This window comes from Pristiophorus japonicus, chromosome 8, assembly GCF_044704955.1.
Source record: "Pristiophorus japonicus isolate sPriJap1 chromosome 8, sPriJap1.hap1, whole genome shotgun sequence".
In the NCBI taxonomy this organism is placed as follows: domain Eukaryota; kingdom Metazoa; phylum Chordata; class Chondrichthyes; family Pristiophoridae; genus Pristiophorus; species Pristiophorus japonicus.
In genome coordinates, this window is record NC_091984.1 from 105,339,864 (window position 1) to 105,356,063 (window position 16,200).

Below are 16,200 nucleotides of genomic sequence, written 5' to 3' on the forward strand. Positions count from 1 at the left end.
TCCCTTTTGAATATATGTAACAAACTGGCCTCAACAACTTTCTGTGGTAAGGAATTACACATGCTCACAACTCTGAGTGAAGAAGTATCTCCTCCTCTTGGTCCTAACTGGCTTACCCCTTATCCTTAGACTGTGACCCCTGGTTCTGGACTTCCCCAACATTGGGAACATTCTTCCTGCATCTAACCTGTCCAATCCTGCCAGAGTTTTATATGTTTCTATGAGATCCCCTCTCATTCTTCTAAATTCAGTGAATATAAGCCTAGTCGATCCAGTCTTTCTTCATATGTCAGTCCTGTCATCCCAGGCATCAGTCTGGTGAACCTTCGCTGCACTCCCTCAATAGCAAGAATGTCCTTCCTCAGATTAGGAGACCAAAACTGTACACAATATTCACGGTGTGGCCTCACCAAGGCACAATACAACTGTAGTAAGCCCTCCCTGCTCCTATACTCAAATCCTCTCGCTATAAAGGCCAACATGCCATTTGCCTTCTTCACCGCCTGCTGTACCTGTATGCTAACTTTCAATGACTGATGTACCATGACACCCAGGACCCATTTGTTCCTACTCTTTGCTTCCTGTCTGCCAACCAGTTCCCTACCGCAGAGAGTTGTTGATGCCAGTTCATTAGATATATTTAAGAGGGAGTTAGATAGACCCCTTACGGGTAAAGGGATCAAGGGATATGGAGTGAAAGCAGGAAATGGATATTGAGGTGAATGATCAGCTATGACCTTATTGAATGGTGGTGCAGGGTCGAAGGGCCGAATGGCCTACTCTTGCACCTATTTTCTATGTTTCTATATCTTGTTGCACCTCCCCTTTTCCTAATCTGTCACCATTCAGATAATAATCTGCCTTCCTGTTTTTACCACCAAAGTGGATAACCTCACATTTATCTACATTATACCGCATCTGCCAAGTATTTGCCGACGCACCTAACCTGTCCAAGTCATCCTGCAGCCTCTTATCATCCTCCTCACAGCTCACACTGCCACCCAGCTTAGTGTCATCTGCAAACTTGGAGATATTATGTTCAATTCCTTCGTGTAAATCATTAATGTATATTGTAAATAGCTGGGGTCCCAGCACTGAACCTTGCTGTACCCCACTAGTCACTGTCTGCCATTCTGAAAAGGACCCGTTTATTCCTACTCTTTGCTTCCTGTCTGCCAACCAATTCTCTATGTCAATACATTACCCCCAATAACATGTGCTTTAAGTTTGCACAATAATCTCTTGTGTGGGACCTTGTCAAAAGCCTTTTGAAAGTCTAAATACACCACATCCACTGGCTCCCCCTTGTGCACTCTACTAGTTACATCCTCAAAACATTCTAGAAGATTTGTCAAGCATGATTTCCCTTTCATAAATCCATGCTGACTTGGACCGATCCTGTCACTGCTTTCCAAATGCCCTGCTATTACATCTTTAATAATTGTTTCCAACATTTTCCCCACCACCGATGTCAGGCTGACCGGTCTATAATTCAGTTTTCTCTCTCCCAACCTTTTTTAAAAGGTGGGGTTACATTAGCTACCCTCCAGTCCATAGGAACTGATCCAGAGTCTATAGAATGTTGGAAAATGACCACCAATGCATCCACTATTTCTAGGACCACTTCCTTAAGTACTCAGTGATGCAGACTATCAGGCCCTGGGGATTTATCGGCCTTCAATCCCATCAATTTTCCTAACACAATTTGCTGACTAATAAGGATTTCCTTTAGTTGCTCCTTCTCGCTAGACCCTCGGTCCCCTAGTATTTCCGGAAGGTTATTTGTGTCTTCCTTAGTGAAGACAGAACCAAAGTATTTGTTCACTTGGTCTGCCATTTCTTTGTTCCCCATTATAAATTCACCTGATTCTGACTATAAGGGACCTACGTTTGTCTTCATTACTCTTTTTCTCTTCACGTATCTGTAGAAGCTTTTGCAGTCAGTTTTTATATTCCCTGCAAGCTTAATCTCATATTCTATTTTCCCCCTCCTAATTAAACCCTTTGTTCTCCTCTGCTGAATTCTAAATTTCTCCCAGTCCTCAGGTTTGCAGCTTTTTTTGGCCAATTTATATGCCTCATCCTTGGATTTAACATTATCCCTAATTTCTCTTGTTAGCCACAGTTGAGCCACCTTCCCCGTTTTATTTTTACGCCAGACAGGGATGTACAATTGTTGAAGTTCATCCATGTGATCTTTAAATGTCTGCCATTGCCTATCCACCGTCAATCCTTTAAGCATCATTCGTCAGTCTATCCTCTGGACATGTGTGTTTCCACAGCGACGTCACTATCTAATTCTCCCAAAGCATCCATATCTATGCTGATTGACAGTGGTTGTGGTTAGTGCCATGGTGAATGTCCCCTTGTTTTGCTGGAGGGTGACTTCTTTCTCCTTGTCTTGTGAAGAGAGCGGAGGGTGCATCATAGCTGATGTGCTACAGGCTACTGCTCACAAATTGGTATCTATGTAGGAAGATGTGTAGCTGCCAGACCTGAGTTATAATTGTCAATTGCATCTTGCACTGACCTTAGTGATAAGGAGCTCTGCACATGCAATGCTGGTCCATTCCCTAATGATTAATTTTCACCATTATGAGAGAGAGTAGGTAGGGATGGTTGATATCTTCTGTCAGTAACACACTGAAAAATAAGTTGGTGAAATTTTAAGAAGCTCCACTGGACCACATAGGCAATTCCAAAATGTGATTTTATAACAGGCTGAAGTTAGACAATACTCAGTATGCAGCCTAAACTTTATGGAACTGCCAAACCAAGGTAATCTCTTTCTTTACAGTCTAAGATGGCCTCCCCCCTAGTTGGTTCCTCGACATATTGGTCTAGAAAACCATCCCTTATGCATTCCAGGAAATCCTCCTCCACCGTATTGCTTCCAGTTTGGCTAGCCCAATCTATGTGCATATTAAAGTCACCCATTATAACTGCTGCACCTTTATTGCATGCACTCCTAATTTCCTGTTTGATGCCCTCCCCAACATCACTACTACTGTTTGGAGGTCTGTACACAACTCCCACTAACGTTTTTTGCCCTTTAGTGTTCTGCAGCTCCACCCATATAGATTCCACATCATCCAAGCTAATGTCTTTCCTAACTATTGCATTAATCTCCTCTTTAACCAGTAATGCTACCCCACCTCCTTTTCCTTTTATTCTATCCTTCCTGAATGTTGAATACCCCTGGATGTTGAGTTCCCAGCCCTGATCATTCTGGAGCCACGTCTCCGTAATCCCAATCACATCATATTTGTTAACATCTATTTGCACAATTAATTCATCCACCTTATTGCGGATACTCCTTGCATTAAGACACAAAGCCTTCAGGCTTGTTTTTTTAACACCCTTTGTCCTTTTAGAATTTTGCTGTACAGTGGCCCTTTTTGTTCTTTGCCTTGGGTTTCTCTGCCCTCCACTTTTCCTCATCTCCTTTCTGTCTTTTGCTTTTGCCTCCTTTTTGTCTCCCTCTGTCTCCCTGTATAGGTTCCCATCCCCCTGCAATATTAGTTTAACTCCTCCCCAACAGCACTAGCAAACACTCCCCCTAGGACATTGGTTCCGGACCTGCCCAGGTGCAGACCGTCCGGTTTGTACTGGTCCCACCTCCCCCAGAACCGGTTCCAATGCCCCAAGAATTTGAATCCCTCCCTGCTGCACCACTGCTCAAGCCATGTATTCATCTGCGCTATCCTGCGATTCCTACTCTGACTAGCACGTGGCACTGGTAGCAATCCCGAGATTACTACTTTTGAGGTCCTACTTTTTAATTTAGCTCCTAGCTCCTTAAATTCTTTTCGTAGGACCTCATCCCTTTTTTTACCTATGTCGTTGGTACCAATGTGCACCACGACAACTGGCTGTTCTCCCTCCCATTTCAGAATGTCCTGCACCCGCTCCGAGACATCTTTGACCCTTGCACCAGGGAGGCAACATACCATCCTGGAGTCTCGGTTGCGTCCGCAGAAACGCCTATCTATTCCCCTCACCATCGAATCCCCTATCACTATCGCGCTCCCACTCTTTTTCCTGCCCTCCTTTGCAGCAGAGCCACCTACGGTGCCATGAACTTGGCTGCTGCTGCCCTCCCCTGATGAGTCATCCTCCCCAACAGTACTCAAAGCAGTGTATCTGTTTTGCAGGGGGATGACCACAGGGGACTCCTGCACTATCTTTCTTGCACTGCTCTTCCTGTTGGTCTTCCATTCCCTATCTGGCTGTGGACCCTTCTCCTGCGGTAAGACCAACTCACTACACGTGATACTCACGTCATTCTCAGCATCGTGGATGCTCCAGAGTGAATCCACCTTCAGCTCCAATTCCGCAACGCGGACCGTCAAGAGCTCGAGGCGGATACACTTCCCACACACGTAGTCGTCAGGGACACCGGAAGTGTCCCCGAGTTCCCACATGGTACAGGAGGAGCATATCACATGACTGAGCTCTCCTGCCATGTCTTAACCTTAGATACCCTTAAATTGGTAATAACAATGTTATAGTTCACTTACTGATATAAAAAATAAAAGAAAAGCTACTCACCCAACACCAGCCAATCACTTACCCCATTGGCTGTGACGTCACTTTTTGATTACTTTCTACTTCTATTTTGCTTTCTCTCCCGCTGTAGCTGCACCGGTATGCTTTTGACAGGTCGCTCCCCTCTCACCAACTGCCGCTGGCTCTCGATCTCCCGCTGGGCTTTTGACAGGTCGCTCCCCTCTCACCAACTGCCGCTGGCTCTCGATCTCCCGCTGGGCTTTTGACAGGTCGCTCCCCTCTCACCAACTGCCGCTGGCTCGATCTCCCGCTGGGCTTTTGACAGGTCGCTCCCCTCTCACCAACTGCCGCTGGCTCTCGATCTCCCGCTGGGCTTTTGACAGGTCGCTCCCCTCTCACCAACTGCCGCTGGCTCGATCTCCCGCTGGGCTTTTGACAGGTCGCTCCCCTCTCACCAACTGCCGCTGGCTCTCGATCTCCCGCTGGGCTTTTGACAGGTCGCTCCCCTCTCACCAACTGCCGCTGGCTCTCGATCTCCCGCTGGGCTTTTGACAGGTCGCTCCCCTCTCACCAACTGCCGCTGGCTCTCGATCTCCCGCTGGGCTTTTGACAGGTCGCTCCCCTCTCACCAACTGCCGCTGGCTCTCGATCTCCCGCTGGGCTTTTGACAGGTCGCTCCCCTCTCACCAACTGCCGCTGGCTCTCGATCTCCCGCTGGGCTTTTGACAGGTCGCTCCCCTCTCACCAACTGCCGCTGGCTCTCGATCTCCCGCTGGGCTTTTGACAGGAAATTAGGAGTGCATGCAATAAAGGTGCAGCAGTTATAATGGGTGACTTTAATATGCACATAGATTGGGCTAGCCAAACTGGAAGCAATACGGTGGAGGAGGATTTCCTGGAATGCATAAGGGATGGTTTTCTAGACCAATATGTCGAGGAACCAACTAGGGGGGAGGCCATCTTAGACTGGGTGTTGTGTAATGAGAGAGGATTAATTAGCAATCTCATTGTGCGAGGCCCCTTGGGGAAGAGTGACCATAATATGGTGGAATTCTGCATTAGGATGGAGAATGAAACAGTTAATTCAGAGACCATGGTCCAGAACTTAAAGAAGGGTAACTTTGAAGGTATGAGGCATGAATTGGCTAAGATAGATTGGCTAATGATACTTAAGGGGTTGACTGTGGATGGGCAATGGCAGACATTTAGAGAACGCATGGATGAATTACAACAATTGTACATTCCTGTCTGGCGTAAAAATAAAAAAGGGAAGGTGGCTCAACCGTGGCTATCTAGGGAAATCAGGGATAGTATTAAAGCCAAGGAAGTGGCATACAAATTGGCCAGAAATAGCAGCGAACCTGAGGACTGGGAGAAATTTAGAACTCAGCAGAGGAGGACAAAGGGTTTGATTAGGGCAGGGAAAATGGAGTACGAGAAGAAGCTTGCAGGGAACATTAAGGCGGATTGCAAAAGTTTCTATAGGTATGTAAAGAGAAAGAGGTTAGTAAAGACAAACGTAGGTCCCCTGCAGTCAGAATCAGGGGAAGTCATAACGGGGAACAAAGAAATGGCAGACCAATTGAACAAGTACTTTGGTTCAGTATTCACTAAGGAGGACACAAACAACCTTCCGGATATAAAAGTGGTCAGAGGGTCTATTAAAGAGGAGGAACTGAGGGAAATCTTTATTAGTCGGGAAATTGTGTTGGGGAAATTGATGGGATTGAAGGCCGATAAATCCCCAGGGCCTGATGGACTGCATCCCAGAGTACTTAAGGAGGTGGCCTTGGAAATAGCGGATGCATTGACAGTCATTTTCCAACATTCCATTGACTCTGGATCAGTTCCTATCGAGTGGAGGGTAGCCAATGTAACCCCACTTTTTAAAAAAGGAGGGAGAGAGAAAGCAGGGAATTATAGACCGGTCAGCCTGACCTCAGTAGTGGGTAAAATGATGGAATCAATTATTAAGGATGTCATAGCAGCGCATTTGGAAAATGGTGACATGATAGGTCCAAGTCAGCATGGATTTGTAAAAGGGAGATCATGCTTGACAAATCTTCTGGAATTTTTTGAGGATGTTTCCAATAAAGTGGACAAAGGAGTACCAGTTGATGTGGTATATTTGGACTTTCAGAAGGCTTTCGACAAGGTCCCACACAGGAGATTAATGTGCAAAGTTAAAGCACATGGGATTGGGGGTAGTGTGCTGACGTGGATTGAGAACTGGTTGTCAGACAGGAAGCAAAGAGTAGGAGTAAATGGGTACTTTTCGGAATGGCAGGCAGTGACTAGTGGGGTACCGCAGGGTTCTGTGCTGGGGCCCCAGCTGTTTACATTATACATTAATGATTTAGACGAAGGGATTAAATGTAGTATCTCCAAATTTGCGGATGACACTAAGTTAGGTGGCAGTGTGAGCTGCGAGGAGGATGCTATGAGGCTACAGAGTGACTTGGATAGGTTAGGTGAGTGGGCAAATGCGTGGCAGATGAAGTATAATGTGGATAAATGTGAGGTTATCCACTTTGGTGGTAAAAACAGAGAGACAGACTATTATCTGAATGGTGACAGATTAGGAAAAGGGAAGGTGCAACGAGACCTGGGTGTCATGGTACATCAGTCATTGAAGGTTGGCATGCAGGTACAGCAGGCGGTTAAGAAAGCAAATGGCATGTTGGCCTTCATAGCGAGGGGATTTGAGTACAGGGGCAGGGAGGTGTTGCTACAGTTGTACAGGGCCTTGGTGAGGCCACACCTGGAGTATTGTGTACAGTTTTGGTCTCCTAACTTGAGGAAGGACATACTTGCTGTTGAGGGAGTGCAGCGAAGATTCACCAGACTGATTCCCGGGATGGTGGGACTGACCTATCAAGAAAGACTGAATCAACTGGGCTTGTATTCACTGGAGTTCAGAAGAGTGAGAGGGGACCTCATAGAAACGTTTAAAATTCTGACGGGTTTGGACAGGTTGGATGCAGGAAGAATGTTCCCAATGTTGGGGAAGTCCAGAACCAGGGGTCACAGTCTAAGGATAAGGGGTAAGCCATTTAGGACCGAGATAAGGAGAAACTTCTTCACCCAGAGAGTGGTGAACCTGTGGAATTCTCTACCACAGGAAGCAGTTGAGGCCAATTCACTAAATATATTCAAAAGGGAGTTAGATGAAATCCTTAGTACTCGGGGGATCAAGGGGTATGGCGTGAAAGCAGGAAGTGGGTACTGAAGTTTCATGTTCAGCCATGAACTCGTTGAATGGCGGTGCAGGCTAGAAGGGCTGAATGGCCTGCTCCTGCACCTATTTTCTATGTTTCTATGTTTACTGCTCTCAGGAAGTAGATTGTAGACTGGGCTATTAAATAATGGATGCGTCTATTTGTACTGTAAAAATGGCTATCCTTTGTCTCTGATTGGACCCCTTGAAGGATAAGCCACACCCTGAAGTTTCTCTGGAATGTGTTATTGTAACCGCCCATCCCAAGTTCTCACTGACTTCGCAAATTGTTACTTGATCCACTTTGACTTCCAGAAACTACAGAGGATAGATCTCCCCAGATGCCATCAAGTGCCAGCCGAAGTCCCTTAGCCCAGCACAAGTGCTGCCTACCCCAGCCGAAGTGCCTTACCCCAGCGTAAGTGCTACATCCCCCAGCCGAAGTCCCTCCTTACACCAGCGCAAGTGCATGACCTTAACTCCCCCCACCACCATAGATGGGGCACTGTGTACGGATTGTTAACAGGTTTATTGGGTATGAAGTGAATAGTGACAGTGTAGTGGCTTCTGGATTTCATCCACTCCAACGATGTCCCTTGTAGGGGGTTGTAAGACCGTGATCCGTCGTCCCCGAGTTCCTCCCATCCGATCCTCCACCTGTGTCTCTCTCTTGTTCTTCCCCCCTCCCAGGTGCTCTCTCTTCCACCCCCAGACTCTCTCCCTCTCCCACAAGGCAGGCTCTCTCTCTCTCTCTCTCTCTCTCCCCTCCCTCCCACCCCAAGCTCTCTTCCCCCCTCCCCGCAGACTCTCTCTCTTCCCCCCCCCCCCCCCCCAATGCTCTTCTCCCAATGCTCGCGCTCTCTCTTCCACAACCCCCCCCCCTCAGCTCTCTCTCTTCCACCCCCTTCCCACTCGGCTGCCCGCCGGGTCAAGGCCGCTTGCCACTCGAGGCCGTTCGGATTGGGCCGCTCAGAGGTTGGGGCCGCTCGGGTCGGGGGCTCAGCGGGCAATGTGATCGGAATGATTCAGGTTTGGGACCGCACTTCCAGTTCGGGCGGGAGGCATCGGAGTGTGGACTCCACAGCAAAAGCACAGTACAAATAGTCACTTCGTTGAATAATAATGACATTGTGTTGTCCTTCAGCTGTTACTACTTTGCACTGACATGGAAAAAGCAGTTTATATGTAACCATATGGGTTACATATGCATTGCAATCACTTACTGTATGATTCACATATAAAAGAAAGACTTGCATTTATATAGCGCCTTTCACGACCAGCAGACATCTCAAAGCACTTTACAGTCAATGGAGTACTTTGAGTGTAGTCACTGTTGCAGTGTAGGAAATGTGGTAGCCAATTTGCGCACAAGCAAGTTCCCACAAACAGCAGTGTGATAATGACCAGATGATCTGTTTTTGATATGTTGATTGAGGGATAAATGGAGGCCAGGACACTGGGGATAACTCCCCTGCTTTTCTTCGAAATAGTGCCAAAGGATCTTTTATGCCCACTTGAGAGAGCAGACAGGGTCTCAGTTTAACAACATCATTATCAAAGGCAGTCCCTCAAAGCAAGGATGACTTGTTTCCATGCCAGAAAGGGATGAGTTCACAGGTGTTTCAATGAAGGATCTAATATTCCAGATCCCAAACTACTTCTTGAAGATGCCTGTACGTGGATTTTTTTTAACGTGTGGTGGCCATTGCACACCAGCCACCACACGGGCTTGACAGAGCTAGGTCTTGGTGCAGTGGCAAGGATTACCCAAGACGACTGGAGACCAGCTCTGCTGCACGGACCTAGCACGCATACATATCGCAGTGTGGGCTGGCCTGTGCTGCCTCAGGGTCCTCGCCTCTTCTGTGCCCCAAACTCACGCCACTCCTGGGCCCCGGTTACTTCCCTCTACAAACTTTTGCCGCTCCTCTGCCCCAACCTCACTGCTCCTGTTGTGCCTGCCCACACTGCAATCAGCGACCTTGCTTTGCAGCCATCTCCTTCCTGCAGCAGCATGTGCTGCTTCCTGAAGTGGCATGCCGCTGCACACTGCTCCCTGTAATGGCCCCGGCCTGCTGCTGATCTTGCAGGCCGGGACTGCGCCAATTTCCGGGTCGGGCCGCTGCACGCTGCTCCCTGTAATGGCCCCTGTAAGCTCTAACAACAACAACAACTTGTATTTATGTAGCGAAATGTCCCAAGGTGCTTCACAGAAGTATTATGAGATTAAAAATTTGACACCGAACCACATAAGTAGAAATTAGTGCAGGTGACCAAAAGCTTGGTCAAAAGCTTTAAGGAGCGTCTTGAAGGAGGATAGAGAGGGGGGAGAGGTTTAGGGAGGGTTTTCCAAAGCTTAGGGCCTTGGCAACAGAATGGTTGAGTGATTATAATCAGGAGACGCTCAAGAGAGCAAAATTAGAGCGCGGGGGATTGTGGGGCTGGAGGAGATTACAAGAATCCTCTCACTAATCTGGACGCCATGGAATGATTTGAAAATAAGGATGAGAATTTTGAAAACGAGGCGTTGCTTAACCGGAAGCCAATGTAAGTCAGCGAGCATAGGGGCGATGGGTGAGCGGGACTTGGTGCGAGTTTGGACACGGGCAGCCAAGTTTTGCATCATCTCTAGTTTATATAGCGTAGAATGTGGGAGGCCAGCCAGGAGTGCGTTGGAATAGTCAAACCTAGAGGTAGCAAAGGCATGGATGAGGGCTTCAGCAGCGGATGAGCTGAGACAAGGGCGGAGACGGACGATGTTACGGAGGTGGAAATAGGTGGTCTTAGTTATACTGCGGATATGTGGTCAAAAGCTCATTTCAGGGTCAAATATGACACCAAGGTTGCAAACGTCTCATCCGAAAGACGGCACCTCCAATAGTGCATGCTCCCTCCGTACTGCACTGGATTATCAGCCTAGAATCTTTGTGCTCAAGTCCCTGAAGTGGGACTTGGATCCACAACCTTCTGACTCAGAGGCGAGCGTGCTACCCACTGAGCCACAGCCGACACTCCTGTCATACCCAGCACATACTCTGATGTATGTATACTCAACCATACATATCCTGTGTTACATGTATATCCAGTCAGTGTGTGAACAAGTACATAAAATATATAACACAAATCATAGAACATCTGAATTACGCAATAATCCATGAGTTCTGCACTCTCCTCCAACCTGTGAGGATTATATATCTTCCATTCTCCCTGCCAAAAATGTAATGACTTCCTATTTGTATATTATCGGAACTCTTAGGTCCACCAATTGTTGCTCTTTGTACCCTCTATTAGTAAGTTCAACTTTTCAAAAATTACAAGAGAGGGAAATTGAAGTGGGCAGGTGTTTGGGTTCATGTTGTGACATTACACTACGTTTTTCCCTCCCGTCATGACTTGTAAACTCTAATGTGTATCACCTTGATGTTTTAAATTGCACCTTGCATGCCACATTCTGATTAACATTTATCCATCAACCCAGACTCTCTTGCATTTTTATTAACAGTGCAAATATACATCAGGTTCATATTTATCCTGCTCTAAATTACAGTAATATTCATGCATTACCTTGATGGCCGCCTTTGAGTTGTGCATTCTTTCCCTTCACTTCCTGCCAAATCCTTTGCATCCTGGAGAGTGAGGTCACCCTTACAGGAGGGTGATTTGACCCCTGTAAATTGCTTCCTGCAGTACATTTCTTCATTTGATCATGACTCATACTTTAAATGTTTCTACATACGTCTCATTCTCTGGAATTGCATTCCCTTACACATGACTCATTCTCTGCTTATTTGGAGCTCTTTTATGAATATCAAAGCTATCTTCTGATACTCCATTTCAGCGATGACAAGAACTTGTATGGCTTCATTTTCTCAACTGTTGTTCAGCAATTATCTTCTCTGATTGTACATTCACGCCACAGCTGCACTAGTGAATATGGAGAGATTTTTGCCAGTTAAGTGGATCATTGGCTGCCTGAAAAGTGTCAATGGGTCATGACTGTGGGTGTGCCCTGATTGTTTGACAATACTGGCAGCTAACAAATGCATTTCCTATAGAATTACATGTGCACTCCATTGCGTATTCATTCGTTTTATGTATTTAAGCATTAAAAAGGCCTCTAGTTTCAACCCTTGGTGGTTTTGTACAGGGTGAGACTCTGGGGTCTTGATTAAATGAGGCATAAACTCTTCTGCTGTTTAAAAAGTCCCTTCTGTGCTTCTTTACATTAAAATGTTATTGAAGTTAAGTATAATGCAGAGTTGCAACTAAAAATATAGACCAAACATTAAATTAGTAAAATACTTTGGAGGCGTGCAATGATTTAAAAGGGGAAAAGTGAGAGAGACACTCCAAAATACCACAGCGCCAGCGCGGTCTCGTGGGATGCATAGTTCTTCCCTTTTCTTTTATGTAAAATCTTTTAAAAAGACAAGGTGGTCAGCAATGACCTAAAGATAACCTTTTCAGTTCAATGTTGAAAACCCCAGAGGGGTTGCAAATGAGGAGCTCAGCAGCAGCACAGAGCACTAATTAGAACAGTGCCAACTACACAAAACCAATCATGCAGTGTTGACTGCCAAATGTGCCGCATAGGATTGACTATGCCAATTGTTTTACTGCAACAACGTTCATTTTTAATGGAGTAAACATCCTCACATATTTCACAGAGGAAAAGCAGATAGTGAGTAGTAGAAGATGGCGGAGGGGTTTAGGTGGGTCAATGGAGCTATGTCACTGATAGTGGAGTAGGAAGCACAGAAGGTCACAGGCTGAAAACCGTGGGCTAGGATGTAGAGTTGCAGAGATAGGATGGGGTCCGTCCATGGGAGGGACAAGGACTTGGCATTCAATACACTTGAGATGGATGTCGGTGAGGACAGTAATGGGCAAGCAGGACTTTGTGCAGCAGTGGAGTTTTGAGCAAGTTGGTGTTTGAGAAGAGCAGCGTTTGGGTGGCTGCTGAGATGTATTGGAGATGTCAAGTCTGGAGGTAATAAAAGCCTGGATGTGTTTCACAGGCAGTCATTATCATCATCATCAAAGGCAGCCCCTCGAAATCGAGGAAGACTTGCTTCCACTCAAAAAGTGAGTTCTCAGGTGGCTATACATTCCAATGCGGGAATTACAGTGGTTGAAGGAAAGGGTGGGTGGGGAGCCTGGTTTGCCGCACGCTCCTTCTGCTGCCTGCGCTTGGTTTCTGCATGCTCTTGGCGACGAGACTCGAGGTGCTCAGCATCCTCCCGGATGCTCTTCCTCCACTTTGGGTGGTCTTGGGCCAGACTAAGTCCAAGGTCGTCCCATCCTCTGTCATCGAACTACAGTACGCGGATGCGCTTACGTCTGCACACAGTCAGAACTCCAAGCCATCGTCAACACCTTCACTGAGACATATGAAAGCATAGGCCTTACGCTAAACATCCATAAGACAAAGGTCCTCCACCAACCTAACCCCACCACACAGCACTGCACCCCCCCCCCCCTGGTCATCAAAATCCACTGCTCGGCCTTGGACAACGTGAACTATTTTCCATACCTCAGGAGCCTACTGTCAGCAAGGGCAGTGGAGATAAGGTAATGGCAAAAGCTGGTCATGTTGTAAATGAATAGTAAGTGATCTTGGTGACAGATAGGAGATGGGATTTAAAACTCAGCTCAGGATTGAACAGAACATCATGGTTATGCTCCTTTCGGTCCCACCTGAGCAAGCAGCTGGGGAGAGGGATGAAGTCAGGGGCAAGGATATAGAATTTTGATTAGGAGCGAAATAAGATGGCTTCAGTCTTCCCAATTTTTGATTGGAGAAAGTTCTGATTTGTCCATAACAATGGACTAAATGTGCTATACCATCTGTGCCAGCAACAATGCAGCAAGCATCAATTAGTGAATGTTTTAGCTCCATTGGGATAAAAATGCAGCACTTGCAATGACATTAGACTGAACAGGTGCCAAGCGCACTGGACTAAACATGTAACATTGCACGTGCTAGTTACAATATAGCAAAGGTGTAGAACTAACTATACCAAATGCATTAGGGCAGATTTTCAGAACTGGTAATGCCAGTCACTTTCAAATTTGTGCATGTGTCTGATCATCTCAAAATACTGACAGTCCCACGGCCACAAGTTTCAAACAATGGTATAGTTATACAAATTAAACATGAATATATCAGCTAATACCACAAAAGCACTAATATAGTATATAATATCACACAAGCAGGAACATGATATCAGCTTCTGGTAGGACAATTATATATTTGTGACAAGTTAACTCATCCAATGAAACAGAAGCTTAAATTGTGAAAATGAATTGCTCTCGTAGTGTGATATTTAAAAAAATATATACCTTAAACCAGCTAGCGTTTAACATTGGTATTTGGGAGGGACATTCAAAACTGGGCCTTACCCTTTCTTCTTTACCGTTTCTCTCCCCCTCCTTTTTCTGCCAATTTGCTCTTTTTCTGCCCTCCCCTCCGGGAGTCATTGACTCCTTGCTCCATAGGCACCTTGTAGTACCTTGCTCAATTGGCTATCATGTGTAAGCCTACACAGTGAGTGCTGGCAAGTATCACAGCTGAAGCCAATCCTGTCCTTACCTCACATCTACACAGGTGCATTTCCAGCAGAAGCTGCTGGATTATAATCAGAAACAGAAATCTTGGCTAATTTTCCTCTCCCAAATTTGGGGGGTTTGAGGCAAATACAGGGGCTCTACTATCTCTGGCTGAGATGATTGAACCTCAGACTTTCTTGATACATATGGCTCCAAATATTGGAGAAGCTAGTAAAACAATTGGTTTAATTCGGAACAAGAAACAAAGAAAGTAGGTACAGGAGTAGACCATTCGGCCCTTCGAGCCTGCATCACCATTCAATATGATCATGGCTGATCATGCAACTTCAGTACCCCATTCCTACTTTCTATCTATACCCCTTGATCCCCTTAGCCGTAAGGTCCACATCTAACTCCCTTTTGAATATATTTAACGAACTGGCCTCAACAACTTTCTGTGGTAGAGAATTCCACAGGTTCACATTTCTCTGAGTGAATAAGTTTCTCCTCATCTCGGTCCTAAATGGCTTACCTCTTATCCTTAGACTGTGACCCCCTGGTTCTGGACTTCCCAACATCGGGAACATTCTTCCTGCATCTAACCTGTCTAATCCCATCAGAATTTTATATGTTTTTATGAGATCCCCTCTCATTCTTCTAAATTCCAGTGAATATAAGCCTAGTCGATCCAGTCTTTCTTCATATGTCAGTCCTGCCATCCCAGGAATCAGTCTGGTGAACCTTCGCTGTACTCCCTCAATAGCAAGAATGTCCTTCCTCAGATTAGCACACAATACTCAAGGTGTGGTCTCACCAAGGCCCTGTACAACTGCAGTAAGACCTCCCTGCTCCTATACTCAAATCCCCTCGCTATGAAGGCCAGCATGCCATTTGCCTTCTTTACTGCCTGCTGTACCTGCATGCCTACCTTCAATGACTAATGTACCATGACACCCAGGTCTCGTTGCACCTCCCCTTTTACACCATTCAGATAATAATCTGTCTTCCTGTTTTTGCCACCAAAGTGGATAACCTCACATTTATCCACATTATACTGCATCTGCCATGCATTTGCCCATTCACCTAGCCTGTCCAAGTCCCCCTGCAGCCTCTAGCATCCTCCTCGCAGCTCACACTGCCATCCAGCTTAGTGTCATCTGCAAACTTGGAGATATTACATTCAATTCCTTCGTCTAAATCATTAATGTATATTGTAAATAGCTGGGGTCCCAGCACTGAAACCTGCGGCACCCCACTAGTCACTGCCTGCCATTCTGAAAAGGACCCGTTTATTCCCACTCTTTGCTTCCAGTCTGCCAACCAGTTCTCTATCCACATCAGTACGTTATCCCCAATACCATGTGCCTTAATTTTGCACACTAATCTCTTGTATGAGACCTTGTCAAAAGCCTTTTGAAAGTCCAAATACACCACATCCACTGGTTCTCCCTTATCCACTCCACTAGTTACATCCTCAAGAAATTCTAGAAGATTTGTTAAGCATGATTTCCCTTGCTGACTTGGACCGATCCTGTCACTGCTTTCCAAATGTGCTGCTATTACATCTTTAATAATTGATTCCAACATTTTCTCCATTACCGATGTCAGGCTAACCGGTCTATAATTCCCTGTTTTCTCTCCCTCTTTAAAAAGTGGGGTTACATCAGCTACCCTCCAATCCATAGGAACTGAACCAGAGTCTATAGAATGTTGGAAAATGATCACCAATGCATCCACTATTTCTACGGCCACTTCCTTAAGTACTCTGGGATGCAGACTATCAGGCCCTGGGGATTTATCGGCCTTCAGTCCCTTCAGTTTCCCTCACACCATTTCCTGACTAATAAGGATTTCCTTCAGTTCCCCCCTTCTCGCTAGACCCTTGGTCCCCTAGTATTTTCGGGAAGTTATACATGTTTTCCTTA

At 46.1% G+C, this 16,200-nt stretch overlaps 1 protein-coding gene across 2 annotated transcripts in view; it reads right to left on the minus strand.

Annotated features, from left to right (window-relative positions):
• Window positions 1-16,200, minus strand: part of s1pr1 (sphingosine-1-phosphate receptor 1) — a 50,278-nt gene that overhangs the window by 24,388 nt on the left and 9,690 nt on the right. Inside the window, exons 1-2 of one of the 2 annotated variants that reach the window (XM_070887240.1) lie at window positions 11,291-11,336; window positions 2,531-2,643 (exon numbers count right to left, since the gene is read on the minus strand). The gene's annotated coding sequence lies outside the window, so the exon portion shown is untranslated. Of the gene's footprint in view, window positions 1-2,530; window positions 2,644-11,290; window positions 11,337-16,200 lie in introns of those variants that run through there. The other variant, XM_070887241.1, reaches the window with a different exon arrangement.